Below are 24,088 nucleotides of genomic sequence, written 5' to 3'. Positions count from 1 at the left end.
ACCATAAAAATAAATCTGATATAGAATTCAGTTTAAACTGGAAACTATTCCTAAACTAGAATTTAATACATGGATTTGTACTACATATTTGAGTTTTATATATATGGAACTTATATTCTAATCATGGGATGATTACATTGGAATAGATTCTCAGTATCAATTCCATTTATTATAGTTTACAATTCTAGTGGGTGTTTTTGCTTACTATGGTTCCCAATAGGTATTCTCAGTTCAAATTCTAATAATTCTTAATCTACTAAAATGATATAATATATCTAATTATTCATAAGTAATTAATGATATATTGGAAAATTGTAACCTCCATGACATTTCTGGATCCCTTGTTTACTCATCTGTATTTTATGTGTTTTATTTATATTTGATTTCTGTTTGTTTAGGTTCACTTTCTGGGCCAGCTGCCAATTGTGGGCAGTTTTTAGAAATACTAGGCTGCAATAATCAACCTTGATGTAACACACATGTATTACTGTAAGCCACCTGTACCCTGGTTGGTTTCAAGTAGTCAGATACATTTCATAAATAAATAAATCTGGCAACATGTTTCTCCCAACTCCAGGTACAAACACTCCTTTGCCACAGATATTATTTGGCTCTTCATCATCAGTGCTGGATTCAGGAAGACTTTCATAATACATTCTTTAAGTAAAGGGAAGTGTAACCTAATGCAAAAATAGAAGAATTACCCAGTTTTTCAAGTCCAGTCCCAGGAATTAGCAACACTTTATCCAGGGGTGGGCTGCTGGGGGCTTGGGAGATCCTCTAGCTAAGATTCTTCACAGTTCGGAGAACCCCAAATCCCACTCCTGGCTGCCCCCCCCCTGCCCCTCCTAGGAGTCATCACAAGGCCAATTTGGATGCAGGTAAGTGCATCCGCAGAGGCTCAAGGAGGGCAAATAATGAACCTCCCAGAAGTTCAGGAAGGCCAGAAATGGGTCCGTTTCTGGCTTCCAAAGAGCCTCTGGAGCTGGGGAGGGCAAAAACATACAACCCCACCATGGTATAGGAGGCCAACTAGGCCACGCCCACCATGGCCATGTCCACCCAGCAACTGGGCAGAGAATCCATTGCTAAATTTTTTGAACCCCCCGCTTCCATCTTGTTAAATTTTAATTCAACCTGTTCTCCTATAACCAGTCCCTTGCAGACTGGAGATCTGAGGAATATTTCAAGATCCAATTGTAAATTTGATATTAGCATGCTCTATTTCATTGTACTACTTGTTAATGAATTTACATTATGATGTGAAGGTCTTGGTTCTTATTTTAATAATGATTGCTTTTGACCCAAAAATCAGACTCTTCTTCATTTATACTATGGCCCAAAGCAGCAACTTAATATAAATAGTTTTGCTGAAAGGGACTCCAAAGGATATTCACATTTTGAAATAATAGTAGGGTGAGCACCACTGACTTTGTGTTGCCATCCTCCAATGTAACCAATAGAATTATTGGTTTTGAAGTTGACTTTTCAGATGGACAGTGACCATGCCTCTCCTTTATTGTGACATAAATTTCTAATGCTTTGATGTACTGAATGGAATATAAAAATTTCCATGTACAGGCATTATTGTATCAAATAGTTCAATGAACTTGAGAAAGTCTTTCAGTTTTTCCATTTTTATTCAGGTTATATGATTATTGCACCAGGAAAGATTAGCATAATTCAATGTTGTACACCAATTAAGAATATTAAAATTAATTTCAAGTTTAATTTTTTGTAGGATCAATAGGGTAAAGAAGCCAAAGATTAAGCTAGTGGAAAGGTCTGTAGAAAGATAAATGGGCAACATCAGTACAGCATTATATTAGATATGAAAAATCATAAAAGACCTAAAAGGAAACGGTTGAACTAGAAAGCTTGAAAACATCCATTCTGCATTTTGCAGCTTACCCAAAAGCCTAACTTTGGGTAATAAACCAATTTTATCTAAATCAAGGTTAACTTTTGCTTCATTTACTTTTGGGGATGCACAATATGGCATCCCATATTGGCTCTATGAAATCTCTAAATTTGCCTTGCAATTAAAAATGGTAATACAATTGTATGTATATATGTGGGGAAGGGGGTAATGTAGTTATTAAAGATATTAAATTTTTATTGGTTGGCTCAAGTACTGGCTTCCTTATTCATTCATACTGAATTGATCATTCCATCAAGACTTGAAATTTTGGACAATCTTGAACTATGCCACCCACAGTTGGACTTAAGCGTAGTACACAAAATTATCTGCTACAATGTTCTACCAGTCAATGACTACTTTAGCTTAACTGCAAATATACAAGAGCACACAACAGATACAAACTCAATGTTAATTTCTCCAAACTTGATTGCAGAAAATATGACTTCAGCAACAGAATGGTCAATACCTGGAATGCTCTACATGACTCTGTAGTTACATCGTCTAACCCCCACTCCTTTAACCTCAAACTATACACTATTGACCTCACCCCATTCCTAAAAGGTCTGTAAGGGGCATGCATAAGTGCACCATCATGCCTCCCATCCCTGTCCTAATGTCCCCATTTAATCGTACCTATTTTCTGTATTCTAAATCATGTTTATACTTATACTTATACCTATTATCTTGTAAGTGATTGACAAATCAAATCAAATAAATAAATAAATGATAAAGATAGACCTTTTCAATCACAGAGCTTATTTAAAGAAAGATGATAAATCTTCAAACCATCAAACCATCAAATTTTCACTATCCTTTTAAGACACTATCCTTTTAAGGCAAATCATGTGGTAGGCATCTTTATTGGAAATTAGAAATTGCCTGATAGAAGAAAATATATTGGCAGAGGAGTAAGTTAGATCCAGTCAGGTTGATCAACACTCAATTTGTGCATTGTGTTACATCGTCTAATGGAACATACTCTTGCTACTTTTGTGGTTTATGGAGTCTTTATTGATGTAATCCCTAGCGCTAGTCTTTGAGCAAAATTGACAGGTATTTTGACTGACCACCATCTCCTTTTTCTGATCATAATGCTTCATGAGAACACCTCAATGCAGGTCAGATGTGCACTTTCAAAGGATTTTCTGCTCCAATTCCCATTCAGATAAGGATTAAACAGGAGTATTTTATCTGCCCTCCTTTTCAATCTTTATATGAACCACATAACTCAGGCTCTGAAAAAGCATCAGTTTCAATTCCGAAGCTGGATAGATTTACTATGGGTTTTCCTCTATGCTGATGATATGATTATCCTCTCTACAATGTTGGCTTATATTGTTCAGAGGTAATACTGGATATCAACTACACCAAAACAAAAATAGGCAGTCTTTATCAAAAGGTACATAATCAGATCTGTAGCTGAAAGTTAAATGTTTCCTACATTGAACAAGTTAACACCTTGAAATATCAAGAGTTATGTTTCAATCATCTGCAGTGTACAAGGACAAATTAAAGCCATTCCTAGTAGTCTCACAAGACAGCAGGTGCAATTGTATATTTTTTCTACAAGAAGAGGTAACAGTGATTACTTGCTGCTATTGATATCTTTAAAACTAAAGTGATCAATTTTTTGAGTTATAGTTTGCAAACTTTATTGCTTGTTTCTTCTCACTCAGATTTGTTGCTCTAGATGAGTCAGACATGGTATTCAATTCAATTTGGGCAATCACTTTTTTTTTTACTTTTATGATGTTAATAGCTTTCTGTGATGCCACCAAGTAGATTTCTCAGTTTCTGTCATATATTAGAAATAAAAACCTGATGAGGCACAATGCACTGAAATAAATACTTACTTCAAGATAACTGCATCATCAGCTATTTATATCTGCATGTCATCAGCGTTTTGACTGATAACCTTTCAAAATTCTCTCATATTATAATAGGCTGCATACTACAGACTCAGTTAAGTTCAGAATGACAGGAAATTCATTTTCACCTTTTTTGGAATTACTTAGACACAAAACACTTGTCAATCTTCAGTGTTATTCTCTCTTCTTAATGTTATACTGCTACACTATACAAATCTTTTAATTTTAAATCTTTTTTTTCTCTTTTTCTGATTGTGTCTGCATATTTTGGTTTTCTAATAGAATAATCATTTTTCAACTGCCAGCATTTACAAAAAAATGTGATCAAATAATACTCTTGAATGTCAAGGACCAATCCTTAATATGTATATTTTTATCAAGAAAATATAATAAAAAATTACCTCTATGAGTAAGGTGTAAAAAACCAAGCATTCGTTTCTCCTTGGTGATTATAGAGAATATTCAAGACTACCTCCAAAGAATATTGAAAAACTCAACAGGGATTAGCTTTGATGACTGCTGGACCTACTTGCTACCTTACCTTTCCCTTCCAGTGACATCGTTGTTCTGACTGTGTCCAAAATAGGACACGTTAAGACAAATAGCTAAAAGGAAACAAGCATTATGAATAAAGGGAAATATATGTGTCCCAGGATAATGTTGCAATGTCCAATCTGGGTTGATCACCAGGACCAGAATTTCTATTCGACACATTTTGGTGAAAGAAGAGTTCCCTGAGGATGGACTCCAGCATGAATCTGAAAGCTGAGAAAACCAAATCTCTGGTCCCGGTAAATGAACCATGTTGGATCCTAAAATAAGCATTTGCTAAAATGTTGATCTTATAAAGTGCTATGACTATTCACCAAGCATATTAAGCGCAATTTTTTCTTGTACATGAAGTCATAGGTGTGTCATCCATCCAATGAGATGGATGTCAAGCTTGGGAGTCAGAAAAGAATTTGGGAATAAGGTCTGGCAGGAACATTAGCCCTATGGCAGGCAGAGGATGATATGGTAGGAATCTGAGGAAAGGGGGAATTTAGGGACATCAGGAATTCTGAGTAATCCCAATATCCAGACTTCAGAGTTCATCTCCCATGCTTGATAATCATAACCTTGGTGGCCCTGGACTCTAGCCCTGGGCAACTGACTCACATAATAAATCTGTTCTCACTCATGATTTGATTGTCATGGGACAGAAAATATTGTTTGTATGTGCCCAGAAAGACCCAGACAGAAGAGTTTCCCTGTTTAAAATAGGCCATCCTGGGTTTTGGCTTGTCACAGCCAAGAATCCAGTGGAGAGGAAGGGGAATAGCTATTATAACCTGCTACTTGTTATGGGCCCTCAGAAGTTCTGCTCTGTGGATAAGCAAGAGTGAACCTTTCTAGGGGACAGTTGCTGGCACAGTAGTGAGAATGAAGTATTGCAGGCTTAATTCTGCTGACTGTCAGCTGCCAGCAGTTTGGCAGTTTGATTCTCATGGGCTGTATATATATTTATACAACTCATGGCCTAGTCACCTCTTGAATGGATTACTGTAATATACTGTACACAGGACTGCCCTTGAAAACTACTTAAAAGCTCTAACTAATCCTGAATGTGACAGAATAGAGTGTTGGACATATGTTATTATACTAGTGATATCCCTGTTGGGGTAAAACATTGATCTTTATAAACGTTATTGCTATAATGGATTTTGAATTGGACAGCGGAAACAGCAGGCAAACTGAAATTATTTAGTAAACTACATTGAAATGAGGTTCTTGTGTTTTCTAGACTGTGAAAGGAGTTTCAATCCTGCCATCTTTCATGTTTTGGAGGGGAAAGCTGATTATTTTCCCATAAGCATGCACTGTTTCTTGGGAAGGGAAATAAAGTTGGAGGAATGTACCAATCACTTTCCTTCATTTGCCTCATATGAAATCAAGAAAGATGGCACCAGTTGCTGATTTTGTTCCTGCAAGCAGAATAGAAAGTGCCAATAAAGACAGGAACATTACGCTGACATATTCTGCAGACTCAAGGATTGGAGGATAATTCCTTAATGTTGTTATCTGCTCCCCAGCAGTCAAAATATAAAAGCAGAAAGTTAAACTGCCTCTTAGTCATAGAGTATCAAGAAATGTATGAAGGCTAGATGTTTACATGTTGCATCTTTGCTCTGAGTCTAGAACTGAACTGAAAATGTCTGCTATGTTGCTATTCTAGATTCCTCTTTGATATAAAATTGTTTTTTCCAATGGAGTGTCCATTTTGATATTGTTGTTGCTGTTGTTGTGTCAGAAATCAATTGCCAGTCTATCTGTTCAGAATATGTTTAAAATTTCCAGAGTATTCCTAAAAAGAAGGCATTTGTAACACAAAAGCAGAGCTTATCATGAATTCTTTAGTTACTGTGCAAACCTAGCTTTGCAACTGAAATAACAGTCCTGCCTAAAGAGAATTGACTGGTGGCTCAGCTTTTGGCCTTGTTAATATTCAAGAAAATGTTTCTTCAAAATTTCTAGTAGAAGTTTTGCAGATGTCTTGCCTGTTGCTACCAAAACACTTGGGTCAGATACATATTTAATTAACTGTATCCATTATTTTCTTGATTTCTAGTATGTAATTAAACATTAATCTCTTTGGGACATCCATTATATGAAAACTCCCTAGAGGTGCCTGCTGTTGCTGTTAATGACAAACTGGAGGAAAAAAGAATGCTTGTACAATAATTTTGCTACGGAATATTTCTGTCCTCAAGTTCTACATCCTGTTGTTTTTAATAACACCACAATAATTAATACTACTGCACATTTCAAACTAATATTAACATTACTACAATTTTTTTATAATAAGATACCATGAATATTTAGAGAAGATCATATTGGAGTTCAAATTTTTTTAGAAATCTGCTAGTGTTTTTTTAAGGCAGCCATAATGGTCTGAATGAAGCTCAAGCTGCTTTTTTGTATATTGCATTGTGTCTCATATTAAAAAAAAAGCAAAGCTACAATGGCACTGTTATGGCTGCCATCTTGATTTTTTAAATCAAACCTATGTTTTTAATACATATGTATAAAGATTCTTGAAAATCTCCTAGCCCTTCATTTGGGTATATCTACTGAGTACAATAAAACTGTAAGTAAATGAAGCTTACAATGTAGGATAGACAACATAAATCAAGTAAATTTGTGGTTAATTGTACACATGTGTGGAACTAATTGAACACATGTGTGGAACTAAGCTCAACTATCCATGTAAACTCTTTGGGATTCATGAATCCTAAAAATTCTCATGTTCTCTTTCTATTTTCTTTTTCTTTTAGGAGGTTTGTTTTTTAAAAAAAACTTTTTTCTGTGGGTTCAAGTGAATAAAAATGGCTACAACTGTACATTACAAAAAGGCATTTGACACAAGGCTAGTCAAGACTTTCTTTCCCTACTCTTTAGTGAGACATTCACTCAGCAGGCAATGCAACATTTTACTTCAAGATATTATTTGTTGCTGCTATCACCTCTTACTAGATTATTTTATTAGATAATTTTGTATTATTTTCTTGTTTTTCTTAAACGCTTTTAATTTTGTAAGCTTTAATTCTTGTTTGCTGCACTGAGTGGAACACATACACTAGAGACGTAGGATATAATGTTTTCACTAAAAAGATACTTGCACTAAATAAAGGAATTTAAATGCAAGAGCAAGAATATGGTTCTTAAACTTTTCATACAATAAGGGAAAGCAGCAGGGAAGTCCACAATGATGACCATTTGCAATCTTCTCTGTTGGCTTCTCCAGAATGTCAACAGGTTGCAAAAAGAGAAGTTGCAAGGGGAGAACTGAGTTATTCTGCAACTGCAGGAACAGAGCTGAAAATTTTCAGGATTTCAACTTTGTTCCTGCAACTTCTGGAAGCATTCCCCCTCCATGCACATAGATTGCTGCAATCTTTTGGCAAGTTACATGAATGTGTCAGAATGAAAAGGCTGCCTGCTGGGAGGATTTCAGCTCCATCAGGTAGCTCTTTTACTTTGTCTGCTTAATGACTGTTCCAAGATTGTGGCCATTGAGTGAAACAATTATTTTTAAACAACTTGCATTGCAATCAATTCACTCAACAACTGAGATCCTGATTCCAATTGTGGTTAAAGCAAGGAGTAACTATAGATATTTCTTTTCATTTTCTTTATTGTGTAGTTTTTTTCTCCTTTCTCCTTTTTCTTTTTCCATGTGCTTTCTATTCTTATTTCTATTCTACTTTCTTTCTTTAAGTTTAGTTTCTAACTAATTCTTAATAAAAGTTATATTTTAAAAAATCAACTTTAATTGCCAATCACATTCATTATTTCAATTGAACTGATAATTAAAATCAGATTTTGCCTTATTCAGGAAGACTTTACATCACCATCCATGAAAAGTAGACATGTGTCTATTTACATTATATAGGCACACAAGCAGAAATACATAAGATAATGCTTTTCACCATGCAGATTTCCGGAAACAAAAATAAATTACATAAAATTCTGTTACTATATATAAAATTGCTTATAAATTACATCTAATATTAGTTAAATAATATTTGAGCATGAAAAATGGGTTTTGAGCCTTTAGAATAGATTTTAAGCATTTGAATTTTACGATTGATAATTCATAGTGATTTATAAAATAGTTTTTCTGGCTTGGCAGAAAGTTAATTAATGCACTTCGATTAAATTAAAACCTCTGTAAATATTTAGCATGTTTTGCAGTCTGTGCCTTTGCCTTCAATCTGTTCTAGATAATATACACAGATTAAATTTAGAAACTGAATTCAGAGAGTCACACTAAGCTCCTTTTTTAGTTTCCTAAATTTGTCTTGCCAATACTTCTCCACTTTTTTTCAAATGTATTGTGTCTCCTCCTTGTTGCATTCTTTCAAACTATAAGTTTTTCTTAATTGGCAAGTTTGCATTTGAATTTTTTAAGTTGCATGACCCCGTGTTCCTCATTCAGCAGTGTCAGGAAACAGAAATGTCACTGTTGATTAGTGGGTCTGATCCTCGGGCTCCTCTTTTTCATACAGTTGGCAGACTTGTTCTGTACATACTTCAGCTGCAGGGTCAGCCTTAGGGGAACTCTAAACAAGTGTCCACCTGGGACACCAACTGGAAGGGGCACAAGAAGAGGCAAGTGTTCTTTCAGCTCATTTGTCTCCTACCAAAAGTCACTTCTGTTCCTTTAAATGTAAATATCTGCCAGTGCTGCCCACACAGTTTTGTGCCTCTGGCTTATAACACATGGCACATTAGTGATGTTAACATCACTCCCAAGCATTGTGACATGGAGAGGTTTGCCTGTTAATGCTTTTCCTCTGAACTGGAGTGTTAAAGCTTCATTTTTGACTCCAAAAATCTGTTATACCTCCACTAACCCTGTTTGGTTTCCTGTTATCTCTTCTTGCTTCAGGCACAATGAAACTATAAAGATGGCCTGGAAAAACTGTGTAGATCACTTATACACAGAATGTGTATGGTGCAGTGGGAAAGAGAAACACAAAGAGAAATGAGTATACAGGGATAGTGTTCAACCTTATTTGGAATCTTGGATTTGTCTGTCTTTAATGTACATATTGACCTAGAGTACAACAATATGGATAGAAATGGTGTGTGTGTGTGTGTGTATATGAGGGGGTAGGGAGAGGGGAGAAAGAGAGAGGGGGAGAAAGAGGGAGAGGGACACAGAGAGAAGTGTTTTGGTTTTATTTTATACTAAGGGAGATAAAGTTATATTTTTAGGTAAGTTTCAGATAGCCGCATTACATATGTTTCAGGACTTTAAATCTCACAGCTTCTATGAGGCTAATAAAATAATAAACTAAATAACGACTAAGTGTAATGAATAATTAAGGAGTTGAAAAGAAGGAACAGTAAACAACAATTTAAATCAGTTGGAAGTAAAAATATTAGGGTCTCTTTTGCTTGGAATGTTGACAATATACAGTAGAAGATTTTTTTTTTTTTTGAAAACAATTTTATTGGTTTTTTAAAAAAACAAACAAAACAATCAAAACATAAAAACATCAGCTCTCTTCCATACATATATACAAGCAGTGTGTCGGTTGGTTCATCAAGTTTGGATTGATAATATGAGTTATTATGTAATGTAACTGTAATTGAGACTACGAAATGAATGCACAAAACAGTAGAAGATATTATTAAACAAACAATTTCTTCTTTGCCATCCATTTAATTCTGACATCAAAGAATAATACTTAGTAATACTGGTGGTCAAAATCTAACATACTTATATAAGAAAAGAAAATTGGACAATTCAAGGCTTTTCTTGATAACTATATAGATTCTTCATATGTATGTATGTTTATGCCACATTGTTTACTAGTAATCATAATATCTTCGGTGGTTTTAATTTGATTGGTAGTTTTATCACTTTGTATTGTACTATATTATAATTTATTATTGCACTTTTGAGCATTTGTATTTTTATTATGTCTTACATTTTTTTAATAAAGTTTTATTGAGTTTTAACAAAACAAATAAAACATCTTATTTGAGTACAGCATGGTTCCAGGTTATCACATTTCCATACAGACACAATTTCATATGCATATTCATCTTATGTATTCAACTTCATAACTTATTACTCTTTTTCCAACTTCTCACTATTTCTCCCTTTACTTCTCTTAATTTTCTTTTATGATTATCTCATTTTCTTCTTATTCAATTATATTTCTTTTACCTAAATTTCTATATCTTTTTATTCATTATACTTATACTTTCATCTGTCTTGTTTGCAATTTCATTATGTTCTCTTCCAACATTCTTAAAAAGCAAAATTCCCTCTATGATTGCCAATCGAAGTGCAATACATTTAAGTCTTATTGTTATTATCATATTAAATATCATTAAACATTAAATTTGTGCATTCTAAAATTATAACATTCAAATTTCTAATATCTATTTTATGTCATGTAGATCTCATTATTCAGACTCTGCTTGGTACTTCCCCTTGAAAATGTAAAAAGAAAAATTCTAAAACATAGCAAAAACAATATATATATATATAAACATTAGTAAACAAAATAGTTATTCAAAATCATTCTAGTACTGATATGAACCTTGTAAATCTTTCACGTTTCTTTTCAATATCTATCAATCTTTGAGAACAATTGAAATATTTCCCTCCCTTCTTCATTATTACTTAACTGTTAATAAGCATACCATTGGATAGTCATACAGTTTTATCTTATAAATTATTTACTATTAATAAGCAAAATAATTATTCAAATTCATTCTAATAACTGGTATAAATTTCCTTATAAATCTTTCACATTTCTTTTCAATATTTTATCAATCTTTAGAAACAATTGCAATGTTTCCCTCTCTTTATTATTGCATTAATTATAAATAAACATACCATTACATAACAATACAGTTTTATCTCATAGATTATTTACTTAATTCATTTCTAACTCATTACAGTATTATACTGTCACAACACTATCTTTTGTACCTTTGCAGAATCTTCACTTTTAACTTAATTTAACCACTGTCTCTGTGTTTTCTAGCTGAGCAAATACCTTTAATCCTAGTACATTTCCCCTTTTTCTTTATTTCCTGTTTTTGTCCCTCATAAATTCTTTCCCTTTCTATCTTTCCCACCTTTTTCTCATCCCCTTTTTTATACCCTTCTCTCTCTAATTTTCCCTTCTGTAATTTTCTTTTCTGCTTCTCCTTGCTGTTATACTTCTTTTTTAGACTATTTTTGTTTTTGGCTGTTCCCTTTGATCTCAAACTTTTAATTCATTTCCCCCCTTTTCCCCCTATTACCACACTCTGCATTATTTGATCATTGAAAATGGCTTCTTCTTTGTCCCACCCTTCTTCTTGCTCTTGAAGCTTTTCCTTTTCCTTTTCATAGTTCAGGATCTCCATTTCAAGAAATTCAAATATGAAGCCAAGGATCTTCCTCCCCTTTCTGCATCTTCTTTCTGTTTTTTAAAACTCATCTTCAATTCCTCCAGGAGTGATGGCATTTTAAACACTTTTGAACAATCACCCGATTGACTTTAAGTAAAAACAGAAAAAGAAAGAAAAAACCAATGCCAAAAACTTTTTTTTAAAATCACCAAATGATCCCAGACTGTTCCTTCTTGTTTCTTTCCTTTACTTTTCCTTTCCATGGGTTACTGTATCTTTTAATAAGATTTCAGTTACAATGTATCCTCGGGAGTCTTTTCAAAGTTTCACCGTTAATCCTCTTTATTTTTCCATTATTCCAAGTCCCACCCTTTTGCCTCCACTGTTCTCCTTTTTAGGGCTTTAAAATGACCAATTAAAAAGTCTTTATTCTCCTTTTGACACTTAGATTTCAGCTTAAGGTTAGTGTCAAAATAGATTAATATAAATTTCTTTCCATACCATTTGGAATTGTCAATATAAAGGTAAAAAAGGGGGTTTTAACCTCCTTTTCTCTCTCCTTCATCACTTAAAGATCTTCTTTCAGAAGTATCCCTCTAGGTACTTTTAGATTCAGGGTACCTTGCTTAGATGTTCTCTGATGTTTAGCCCAGTCTGTCCTGCTTTCCTCTTTGTCTTCCTTCTGCACAATCTTATCCAGTTGGGTTCTTCTTTGAGGTGGCCATTTCTGATCACTACTGCAACCACCTTCAGGGAAGGGAGTTTAGACCAGCCAAGGAGAAGAGATGCAGCTCCCCCCTCTTCGCCACCTCTACAGGGTGGCTTCAGCCCCAAATCCAAAGGATAGGGGTGATCCAGCAGCGAGCACAGATCGAAACTGCACATGATCACGGATTTCAGTCTATCGCTGAAGAGACCCAAACTGGAATTATTATGTCTTACATTTTTGATAAAGTGGAAAGTGATGTGTAAATTCTTTAATAAATAAAATAGTAACATGAATCTTTTTCAGCCACAACAGTCATAACTTAACTTGGCTTAACAAGATTCTAAATTTCACCATGTGTTAAATTCCATAAAAGATCATCAGCAAGATATTATTTGTGCTTAAACTATCATAAAGAAGTTGCTTATGAAGGAATATTATTTGACAATAATTTCTACATGCCTAAAAGAGCAAATGAATTATTTTATCCCTCTGCTATGTAAATTAGATACAAGAGTTACATATAATCTTTATACTGGAGGGTATTCCAGCTAAGAGGTATATTGATGTAAATTAATGAAAGAGATACTTAGCAAGATAAGACTAATGTTTCTCAACTATGGTAACTTCAAATTCACCAGCCAGCATCCTTGCCAAGTTGAGAAACACTAGATTAAAACATTTAAGTCATCAGAATGTGAAGGCAGAAATAGATTCAGAAGCAACTGGCCATGCTGGTAACAACTGAGCTTGTGAAAAACTGACAGAGAAGCAACCTGTTTGCATGGTTATATCTTCTGTTTTAACAACAAAAGAAGACAACTTAATGTAGACACCAGTAATTATATTAGAAATAAGCAATGCTGGTCAGAATCAAGTTATAAAATGTTGCTTGAGGGAAAATACAGTAAATGGAAAACATTTGTGCTCTTTGTAAAGATAACAAGCAGAAGAGAGTACTTATTTATGCCACATGTGCTAATCAAACCTCTGAAAACCTGTGAAAAGTATGGGCAGAGATAAAGGACTAACTGCTTATTCAACGTTGATCACTGTTTGGAACGGATATGGAAACAAAGCAACCTACTTCACCTCTTGTTATCTGATGCAGAACCAATATTCCCTTTCAAGATTCAGTGTCTAATCAGAGTCTGATTCATTTGATTGATGTTCCATGGGATGGTGTTTAGAAAAAGAGAGAGTGGAAAGGAAGTTAAGCTGTAAAGAACAGCATACATTTGACTTCCAATATTTAATAAGTTGGGCTTCAGGGTTGTATATCATCTTTTAAAAATAAAGCAAGAAGGAATAAATGAAAAATTCTCATTAAAGGGTTAGGCATGTAGCAATGAATGCTGCTTGTATAGGAAGGTAATATAGAATGCAATATTATATTTTTACTAGCAAAAATATCTTATAAAATAGTTAATGTGATACTAAGATAGTTGACCACAAACTGTTTAGATAAAAGTCACCATAACCTTTTGTCTACTAAAAATGCAATGTTATCTGGTGGATAAAATGTATCCCTAAAAATGTATTGACAATTTGTCATTAAAGATGCAAAGCTAGCTATTAGAAAGCTATTTCTAATAACGGCTTTATTAAAAAGAAAAATGCTATTAACTCAGGCATTCTGGCTGAATTCCATAACATTTTTATTAGGACTTAATTTTGAACTAGAAAAATTAGTTACACACTTACTTCTCATAAGTGTCTAATTGAACTTCTAAACAAGGCTTCTATAGAAGTAATCCTGTTACTAGCAACTAAACCTTACTTGATGCAAAGGAAACTTATGATAATTTTTTGAAAAAATATTTGCCTTTCACTTTTTACTAAACATGACCCAAAAGGAAATTAATGAGCAGTTAGAGAATCTACCATTTTATAATCAATTTGTAAATAGTACATTTGTAAATACTTTGTAGTTCTGTATATTACAAAGTTTTATAAAGATAACTGTGCTGTTTAAATTCCTGCTTTCCTTTTTTTATAATTAGAATTCTCATTATTTTTATCTCTACACAAATTGGAACTGGGCATTTCAAATTGAAGGAAATCTCCCAGTAAAGAAACATACTTTGACATACTTTGACAAGAGGATTACCTTCCCTAAATTAGGATACAGCCCTATCCTGCTCAAAAACAATCTTGGTCTTATTATGCAACTATTCTGTGAGCTGCTATCTTAGAAACTATACACAACCAGCCATCTACATACAGATTGAGGGCCTCTGCTGTAAAGTTATTCCTATAAACAGTTCAAACTATTTATACAGTTTATGTTTTTATTAAAAATGGATATTGAACAATTGACTGAATTTTTTTGTTCCTATATTGGCATTGCTCTGTGGATTAACCCTTCATATCATAAGGGCTTGCAAAGATTTCAGACAACTAACTCTGTTGGCTCATTGTCTGGCTGTAGCAGTCAACTGTGGAAAATCCATAAAACTGCTTACAGCAAAGCTGGAATGGAATAAGGCCTTTGCTATACCTTTATTTTCAAACAACAGCCAATGAAGTTCAGATTATTGTGACATGCTCTAAATGGGAGGATGCCCTTGAAAATCACCAAGAAATTGAAGTGCATTCAGAATGCAACAGCCAGACTTCTGTTGGATGATTCTGATTAAGAGTATGTAATGTGTGCTAAGCTGTAACTGACTCCCAACAGAATTCTAAGTTAAATTCAAGAGGCTTGTTATTTTATATAAATCCATAAATGGTTTGATCCCATCTAATAATTATCTATTTGTTTGTTTGCTTTAATTACAACTCTAGGCAGATAGCAGAGTATAGATAATTAGGATGAAGACAAATAACAATAAACAATAACAAAAACATTGGAGAAACAAGAAAAACCTGTTGCATGGATTAAACATAGATCAGAAAGCAGGTCAGAAACCATCCTACTCAGTGTACTGGAAAAGGCTTTAAGGCTTTTTGAAAATAACAGGTTTGGGTTACATGAATTTCAAGAGTAATGTGTTCCAAATGATGGGGACAGTCATAGAGAAACTTGTATTCAAGATTTTTTCAGTACATTGCATTTCAGGAGCTACAGTCTTTAACTGGAAGCTGACTGTATGTGCTGGCCTTAAAGGACAACCTAAGACTTAGCTAATTATGGGAGTAGCATCCATTCTAAGAACTTTAAAACAATTTTCTACTGGTACCCTAGAGAGAGAGAATATTGGCTTTTCCCATAATAGCTTTCAGACTTGGTCTGTGTTTTGGACTTTTTCAATACTGACTTTATTTTATTATTTTTTTTAATTTCATGAAATTTTCGATGGCTTCTCATTCTAGTAGCTCCGGGAAGCTTACAAAATCCAACACACGTAAAACAGTTAAAATATAAACAAAATAAAACTAAATTAAATACAATGAAATACAACCACAATATTACAGATATGCCAGGAGTAACCTCAAACATGTTAACTCCAGATCTTTGAACAAAGCCAGGTTTTAAGCTTTCTGAATTTCAGAAAAGGGAGATGCTGTTCCAAATCATACTGCTCAGACAGAAACAATTGAAGATAGGTCATCGCCTAAATCACTAGGCCTTATCTATCAATGTCATGAGAAACTGTGTGAAGACCAGCACCTTGAATTACAGTCATTGTAATCAATCCATCTTGCATAGCAGAGGTGAAACATGGCCATAGTGACTTTTACTGCTGTATTTGAACCTATTGTTGCTTTCAGATGATCTTCAAGGTCAGCCCCATGTAAATCACATTACACTCCACTTGTGAGGTAACCAGGATGTTAGCGACCATTTGAAGGATTTCTAATCAAGGAAAGAGCACAACTGGCACACAGATAAACATGTGCAACTTTTATAATCTGGAGTGAGGATTATCTCAATGTTTTTAGATTCCTCTGCATGATGTATTGGTTTCGATCATTCAAATGGAAGTAAGAGTCACCTGAAATAACTGTAAACATCTATTAGTTCCTGTCTGCTTTAATTATCATTAATACTATATTTATGTCCACAACATAGAATGATCTTTCAAAATCAGGACTATTTAGCTACTTCTAAGAACTAGTTGTAGAGAACAGTTTTAGTAATTATGTTTGGTCAATCTATCTGCATATTCTTTATAGAAAGGACACTGGATATAGTTTTGTGTGCTTTGTATTTCAGATCATTTGTGTTTTAAAGAATTGGACTTTAACTATATTGATTTCCATCTTATTCTGTTATTTGCTAGTCAGATGCATAACTGTTTCAACATCTTCTCTCAATCACTTAAGACAGTCTTCCTAATCTTAACTGATGGACCCAATTGTAAAGGTAAGATAACTCTCTATGATTAAGAAGAAGTTTAATATAATTAATCAAACTATAAATAACCTTAAAGGACTCTTCTACACAAAGCTGTACTTAACATATGCTTTATTAAGTAGTTTATAAATTATACAACCTTTCTCTTCAATTTGCAGCATTTCTATCCCACAGTAAAAAGCCATATTTCAAATAATAATGCCAAACCAATAAAAAGAGTCGTCCAACAGAAGGCACTGTATCTTCCATAGATATTGCATTTAACTTCTCTTTACCACTGTAAATTTTAATTGCCTTGAAAATGTTCAAAAATGCAGATATTCCATTGTCTATTTTCTAGCTTTGGATTATCTTCCCATGGAACATTTTAAATAGCTTGAAAATGCTGTTTGTCTTTTCAAAGTGATAACATCTTCTTAAAATATTTGTCTGTTAACCTTTGGGTATATACAAATAAAAATATACTATTTTCAAAATGATAACACAACTTCTGCATAGTCTAGTTCTTTGCACACATGTTTTGCGTAGGTTTGATTTTACTTGGTTTAGCAAGAGTGCATTTTAATTTGCACTGATTATGTTGCTTAAAAGAGAGAAGCTGCCAGTTGAAGCATTTGTTACTGCTGACTATATTTCCTTTGAAATCCTACCTATGTAATAGACTAAATTATCTGCCACTTAATGCCAGTCTGGAGGCACTCAGGGCTGCTATATTGGCACAGCATGTTCGTAAACATTCTGACGCTGACAGAACAAGAGCTAATTATGGAAATGTTAATAATGCATTAACTATGGATGGCTGGATAGGTGGGTGAAATGAAAAGTTGAGTTTTCTTGTGCATAAGATTCTCTTATGTAAAGCCTAGGAAATGGCATGTTGGATATGAAATAGGGGATAATTTTACATCAGGACTGTCTAGTTCCTCAACATTCAAGGAACTTTAAAAAAAAGAAAAAAGAAAGGGCTGTAGACAGGATTCCTATGCAGGGCAACAAATCTACACGCTATAAGCTGTTCAGATCAAAAGGGAAGAAAAGTGTTCTTGTGAAAAAAGAGCAGAATTGCCTGTACTGAAAGCCTGCTTTCATAGATTTCACCCACTCTGTTTTTGATACTGCTTCCATACTCAGTAAGGCCAGCAGTACAAAGGTCAGCTACATAAAGGAGCTTAGCAAGCATAATGAATGTGACACTTGCTTAAAATACAGAGAACATAATACGTATAAAACCACTTAGAGTCACTATATATCAATTTCTGAATTCCTTTGTTCTCATGCTGCATACAAATCACCCTGAAAAATATTCCAACTTATTTTTCTTTAAATAATGAATGAAATGTTGCATTTACCTAAGCATACATTATGGCGTGCAATTTTCTTGCTAAAGGTTTCATCTATCTACTACTTTTTAAAAACTTAATGAATAAGCAAGTTTCATCTTTATAACAGGTCAAGTCAATTAGTGCTTAAAATTAAAAAGTGGAATGTAGTTACTTTGTACTAATGGATAACCTTTTGAATTGAAAAGGATCAAAATGTGAAGAAGCCAATCAGGTTGTCCTAGATATCTTTCCAAAAGGAAGATAAAAGACTGATAAAAATGTAAATATCCTATTGCCGGTTTTAACATTTCTATAGCTTTGCTGTGGTTTATCTAATTGAACACACTCTTGAAAATAAACCTCGCAGACATACTAGTCACTCAAATTATATCGTTCAACATTGGCCTGTCTAACCGATTACAGCCTACTAAAGACAACAGGTGGTCTGCAGGAGGAGGAAAATCCTTAGCAACAAATATTTTTATACCTATAGATACTGCTGAAGAATTTAGATTTTTCTTCTCTGCTATGGGCCAATTGTAAAAGTATACACTACATTATCTCTTAAGTCTGCTTCATTAAGTCTGTAGTAAGTAGATGAAGTCAGTTGATATCATTTCTGGAATAATGTCTTTAAAACTGGATCCAGTATTCAACTCATCTTGGCTTTAGTAAATGTACTACCCTAATTAGCAGAGCTCAACTCTGTCTAAAATATCAAACTTATTTTTCTTAATTTGAAATTATCAGAGAATTCTGTTTTTTCTTTCTGATTTTCCAAGTAAGAGCTAGGCTAAAAGTACAAATTTTGTTGTGTTCTGGTATTTATTATTTTTATTTCTGGCTAACCCAAAGTGTGACTGGATCCCTCTATTTTTTTAATATTTTATTTTTTAAAAACAAAAATACAAATCTCTATTCACATGAACAGTGTTCATGTCATTATTGATACGTGCATCTCCTTTTGTACATAAACATCAAATCTTATTTCTATCCTCCACCCATTTGTACCAACTATCCCAAACCCTGTAATAGTCCAAATCATCTTTGCCTCATTGTGAATTTATCCATTTCCGCACAATCCATTATTTTTTGTGTCTTCTTCAGATGGTATCTTTTCCTTCTTCCATTCCTGTGTGAAGGCTAATTCTTGCCGCTGTTATGATATGTATGTATCATGATGTATCGAATGATGTATCGGATGACCTTGCTCATTTTTTCCTTAATTATTCATGATAAGAATATTTCCAGTTCGAGTTCTAATTTGTGTTCTGTAATTTCTAATAACCATCTTTGTACCCTCATCCAATATTTTTAAACCACTGGACACTGCCACCATATATGGAAGAACATTCCTTCTTTATATTTACATTTCCAACATTCTGCTTTGGTGTTTGGATACATTTTGGCCAGTCTTGCTGGGGCTAGGTGCCATCTACAAAACATTTTATATTGATTTTCTTTAAATGTTGTTGACAATGTCAATTTACAGTTATCCATACACATTTTCCAGTCCTTTAAATTTATATTATTCCCTACATTTTTTGCCCAGGCAATCATTAATCCCTTTACTATTTCCTCTTCTAATTCCACTTCCAACAAATAGTTATACATTCTTGTTATAAATTTTATTTCCTTGCCTGTCAAAATTTGGTCTGGTTGTTGTAAGTCCTTTTCTATCCCTTGTTCTTCTAAGTCTTTCCTAAATTTTTATCTGAATTTGTAAGTATGACAACCAGTCTATAAATATATCTTGTTCTGTTAATTTATCAATCATTTTTAGATCCCTCTATTTTTGATTGTTTAAAAGGAACTTGCCATACTGATGCCATAATTTCCAAAGAAATGAAATTTAATCCCTTGATCTCATATTTATATTATCTCTGAAGGAGAAGAGAGCCCTCAGTAACTCACCTTCTTCATTTCTGAAAACGTTAAAATTTTGGAATGGAGGACAGTGATGGTGAGGCAGAATTTTAGTGGCAATGTGATTTATAACTTCGAACAGGCCACCTTTTCTCCTCCATATCCTGCATTTTATTTTAGACTTAAAAAATTAAGCAAGCTGTTTCATATCTGGCATACTAGCAATAAATAAAGTACTGAATACATTTGTGCATGTGATGCGTGTGTGTATGTGTGTGTGTGTGTGAGAGAGAGAGAGAGAGAGAGAGAGACAAAGAGTCCTTGAATATATCTCAATGAGCTCATATCAAGGTTGTCCTAAAAATCATTATGCCCCTGTCATAATCATGTGCTTGTCATTATATTTTTGTCATTATTATTCCCTGAACTCTGAAAGTCAGGGAGGGAGGGAGATTGACATTATGACATTTTATTATTCACAACGTAATTTACTTTCTGGGAGAGATACACTGGAAAGAACACAACCCATCATTTAACTTCTAAAAGATTCATGTTCATCCCTGTGACATGAGCCTTAAAAAGTAGAAGCCCACTAGACTGTGGAGTGAACAGGCAGAACCCAATGGACTAAAAACAAAAGAACATTAACAAAAGGCTAATTTAAAATTACAGTAATATATGGCTTCTCAATATTTATGGAATATTTACCCCTAAAATAATGTGGAGATTTAGAATCACATTCAAAATGGTAAGAATGAATAAGAATGAATACACACATACATATACACACAAAGACTCCTTCTTTGTAAGATAAATGCTGTTTTTAATTTTTTTAAAAAAAATTATGTATTATACTTTTCCCAACCATCACAGCCTTTATTTTTTTTAATTAATACAATGCTATTGCTCTCCCCAGTCTTTAATTATATTTATTAAAACAATGCACATAGAAACAAAATACACATATACAGTTTCCTATAATAAAGTTTCTATAACTTCTTGATGAGCTAATTGCTTTTATGAAATTGTTTAGATATATGTATAGCAGAAGAGTGAACTGAAAACTATTTTAAAAAATCTATACTAAAGAATATAGGGTATTTTTTTTTTTTGAAGCAGCCAAGTAAACTAGAATGCCAGGGCTAATTTAGTTACTATAGAAATATACAGAATCTCCTGCCTAGGAACAAAAACTTCAATATTTGAAATACCTCTACACATTTCTATCTACAAACTATATAATCTTCCCTAATGGTGCTTTTTTAACTTTCCTAACCAGAATTCTTCCTGTTCCATACTTAGAACATAGAAAAATCCACCAACCTCTCTTGCTACCACTACACTCTTCAAATTTAGGTTAGTTTAACTCATCTTCTTTAAGCAGAATTACAGTTGTTTGAAGAAAGCTGTCATATACCCATATATGTAAACAACCTATACACAAAGACACAGATGCAAAGCAATATTCTCAGTGTCATTTTTAATGCAGTTCAGAATAGAATAGAACAGAGTAGAGTAGAGCAGAGCAGAGCAGAGCAGAACAGAGCAGAACAGAATAGAATTCTTTATTGGCGTGTGATTGGACACACAAGGAATTTGTCTTGGTGTAAATACTCTCAGAATACATTAAAAAAAAGATACATTCATCAGGAGTCGAGAATCATAAGGTATGACACTTAATGATAGACATAGGGTACAATAGCAATCAATCATACTAGAAAACAGTCAATATAAATCGTAAGTAAACAAGCAACAAAGTTACAGTCATACAGTCACAAGTAGGAGGGGATGGGTGATAAGGAGTGATGACAAGATTAACAGTAATAGCAGTGCAGACTTTGTAATAGTTGAACAGGGTTAAGGGAATTATTTGTTAGCAGAGTGATGGCTTTCAGGAAAAAAACTGTTCTTGAGTCTAGTTGTTCTGGTGTGCAATGCTCTATAGCATCGTTTTGAGGGAAGGAGTTGAAACAGTTTATGTCTGGGATGTGAGGGGTCTATAAATATTTTCACAGCCCTCTTTTTGATGTGTGCAGTATACAGGTCCTTGATTGAAGGCAGGTTGGTAGTAATTGTTTTTTCTGCAGTCCTAATTACTCTCTGAAGTCTGTATCTGTCCTGTTAGGTTGCAGAACCAAACCAGACAGTTATAGAAGTGCAGATGACAGACTCAATCATTCCTCTGTAGAACTGGATCAGCAGCTCCTTGGGCAGTTTGAGCTTCCTGAGTTGGAGCAGAAAAACATTCTTTGTTATGCTTTTTTGATGACGTTTTTAATGTTAGGTGTCCATTTTAGGTCACGTGATATAGTAGAACCTAGAAATTTGAAAGTTTCTACTGTTGATACGGTGTTGTCTAGTATTGTAAGAGGTGATAGTATGGGAGGGTTTCTTCTAAAGTCTACCATTTCTACGGTTTTGAGTGTGTTCAGTTCCAGATTGTTCCGGTTACACCACGAGGCAAGTTGTATAACTCCTGTCTCTATGCAGATTCGTCATTGTCTCAAATGAGACCAATTACTGTTGTGTCAGCAAACTTCAGTATTTTAATAGATGGATCATTTGAGATGCAGTCAATGGTATATAGGAAGAAGAGAAGTGGAGAAAGCACACAGCCTTGGGGAGGGGCTGTTCTGATTGTACAGGTATCGGATGTGATTCTGCCTACCTTTACCTGCTGCTTCCTGTCTGTTAGGAAGCTTATGATCCACTTACAAGTGTGTTCAGGTACCACTAGTTGGTTTAATTTACTTAAAAGAGTGTCTGGAATGATGGTATTGAATGCTGAACTGAAGTCTACAAAGAGGACCCTTGTGTAGGTATTTGGAGGTTCAAGGTGTTGTAGGATATAATGCAGAGCCATGTTAACAGCATCATCTGTTGATCTATTTGCTTGGTATGCATACTGCATGGAATCCAACAATGGATCTGTGATGGTTTTCAGATGGGACAGCACAAGCCTTTCAAATATTTTCATAACTACAGATGTTAGAGCAACTGGTCGGTAGTCATTCAGTTCCTTGATGGAGGGCTTCTTTGGCACTGGAATGATAGTAGAGCGTTTGAAGCAGGAAGGAACATAGCACTTCTCTAGTGATCTATTGAAGATTTGGGTGAAGATGGGGGCCAATTGGTCAGCACAGACTTTTAAGCAAGGAGTTATCTTGTCTGGCCCTGGTGCTTTTCCTGGCTTTTGTCTGTGTAATAGATCTTGCACTTCTTTTTCTGTGATCATCAGAGGTTGTGAACCCAATGGATTGGGGCCAGTTGTAGGAGGTTTGGCTGTTGTTGGTGTGTTTGAGATGTGGGTTGTGGAGATAGATGGCTGTAGTTTCCTTTCAAACCTGCAGTAAAACACATTCAGGTCATCTGCTAGTTGTTGATTTCCTTCTGCCTGGGAAGGAGGTTTGCTGAAGCCAGTGATGTTTTTAAGAGTTTTCCACATGTTTGCTGGTTCATTTGTTGAGAACTGATTCCTTAACTTTTCAGAGTATTTTCCTTTTGCTGCTCTGTTCTCTCTTGTTAATATGTTTCTGGCCTGGTTGTATAGCATTCTGTCACCTTTTCCTCTTTGGAACGATGTAGCTGCTTAAGTTTAGCTGTGTTCATGGAGTAAACTTTCTGGAATATCATAAAGGCTCTACATTGTTGCACCTGCAACAAACATGATGGTACATAGAAAGAATTTTTTTAAAATCCAAACAATATACTTGTAGTTAATCAATGAGTCACAGGGCTTTTTTGAACAGAATCTCTATTAGGAATAATGGTCATGATATTAGGAAAATGTATAGCTTTTCTAGCTTCAGAATATAAATTTTCTTCATAGTTAACATCTGTGTTTCAAGAGTATTTTCCAGGACCAAAAGGATATCACTCCTCTAAGCTACTCTAAGATAAGGAGGTATTTAAAAATAGAGTTCCATGACCCAGGGGTCATTAATTGATTTCTAGACCAAAAATGAACACATGAATAACCGCTTTGATTTTCTCTATCATCACAAAAATACCTTTCCCACATAACGAATATACTAATGGGAAAGTTTTAAAGATGTTTCTATCAGCCTTTCTACCTCAAACTATTTCAGCTATGGAGCTATCATGAGGTACAGTTCACTAATATACCCTGTATTAATGCATTGACCTTGACTGACTTTCAGCTCCAGAAAGAACTCAGAGTGACAATGAAAGTTTGAATTTGAG

This window comes from Pseudonaja textilis, chromosome 3 (assembly GCF_049901715.1).
Source record: "Pseudonaja textilis isolate UNSWEBS1 chromosome 3, rPseTex1.2, whole genome shotgun sequence".
In the NCBI taxonomy this organism is placed as follows: domain Eukaryota; kingdom Metazoa; phylum Chordata; class Lepidosauria; order Squamata; family Elapidae; genus Pseudonaja; species Pseudonaja textilis.
Note: the sequence above shows the minus strand (reverse complement) of the source record.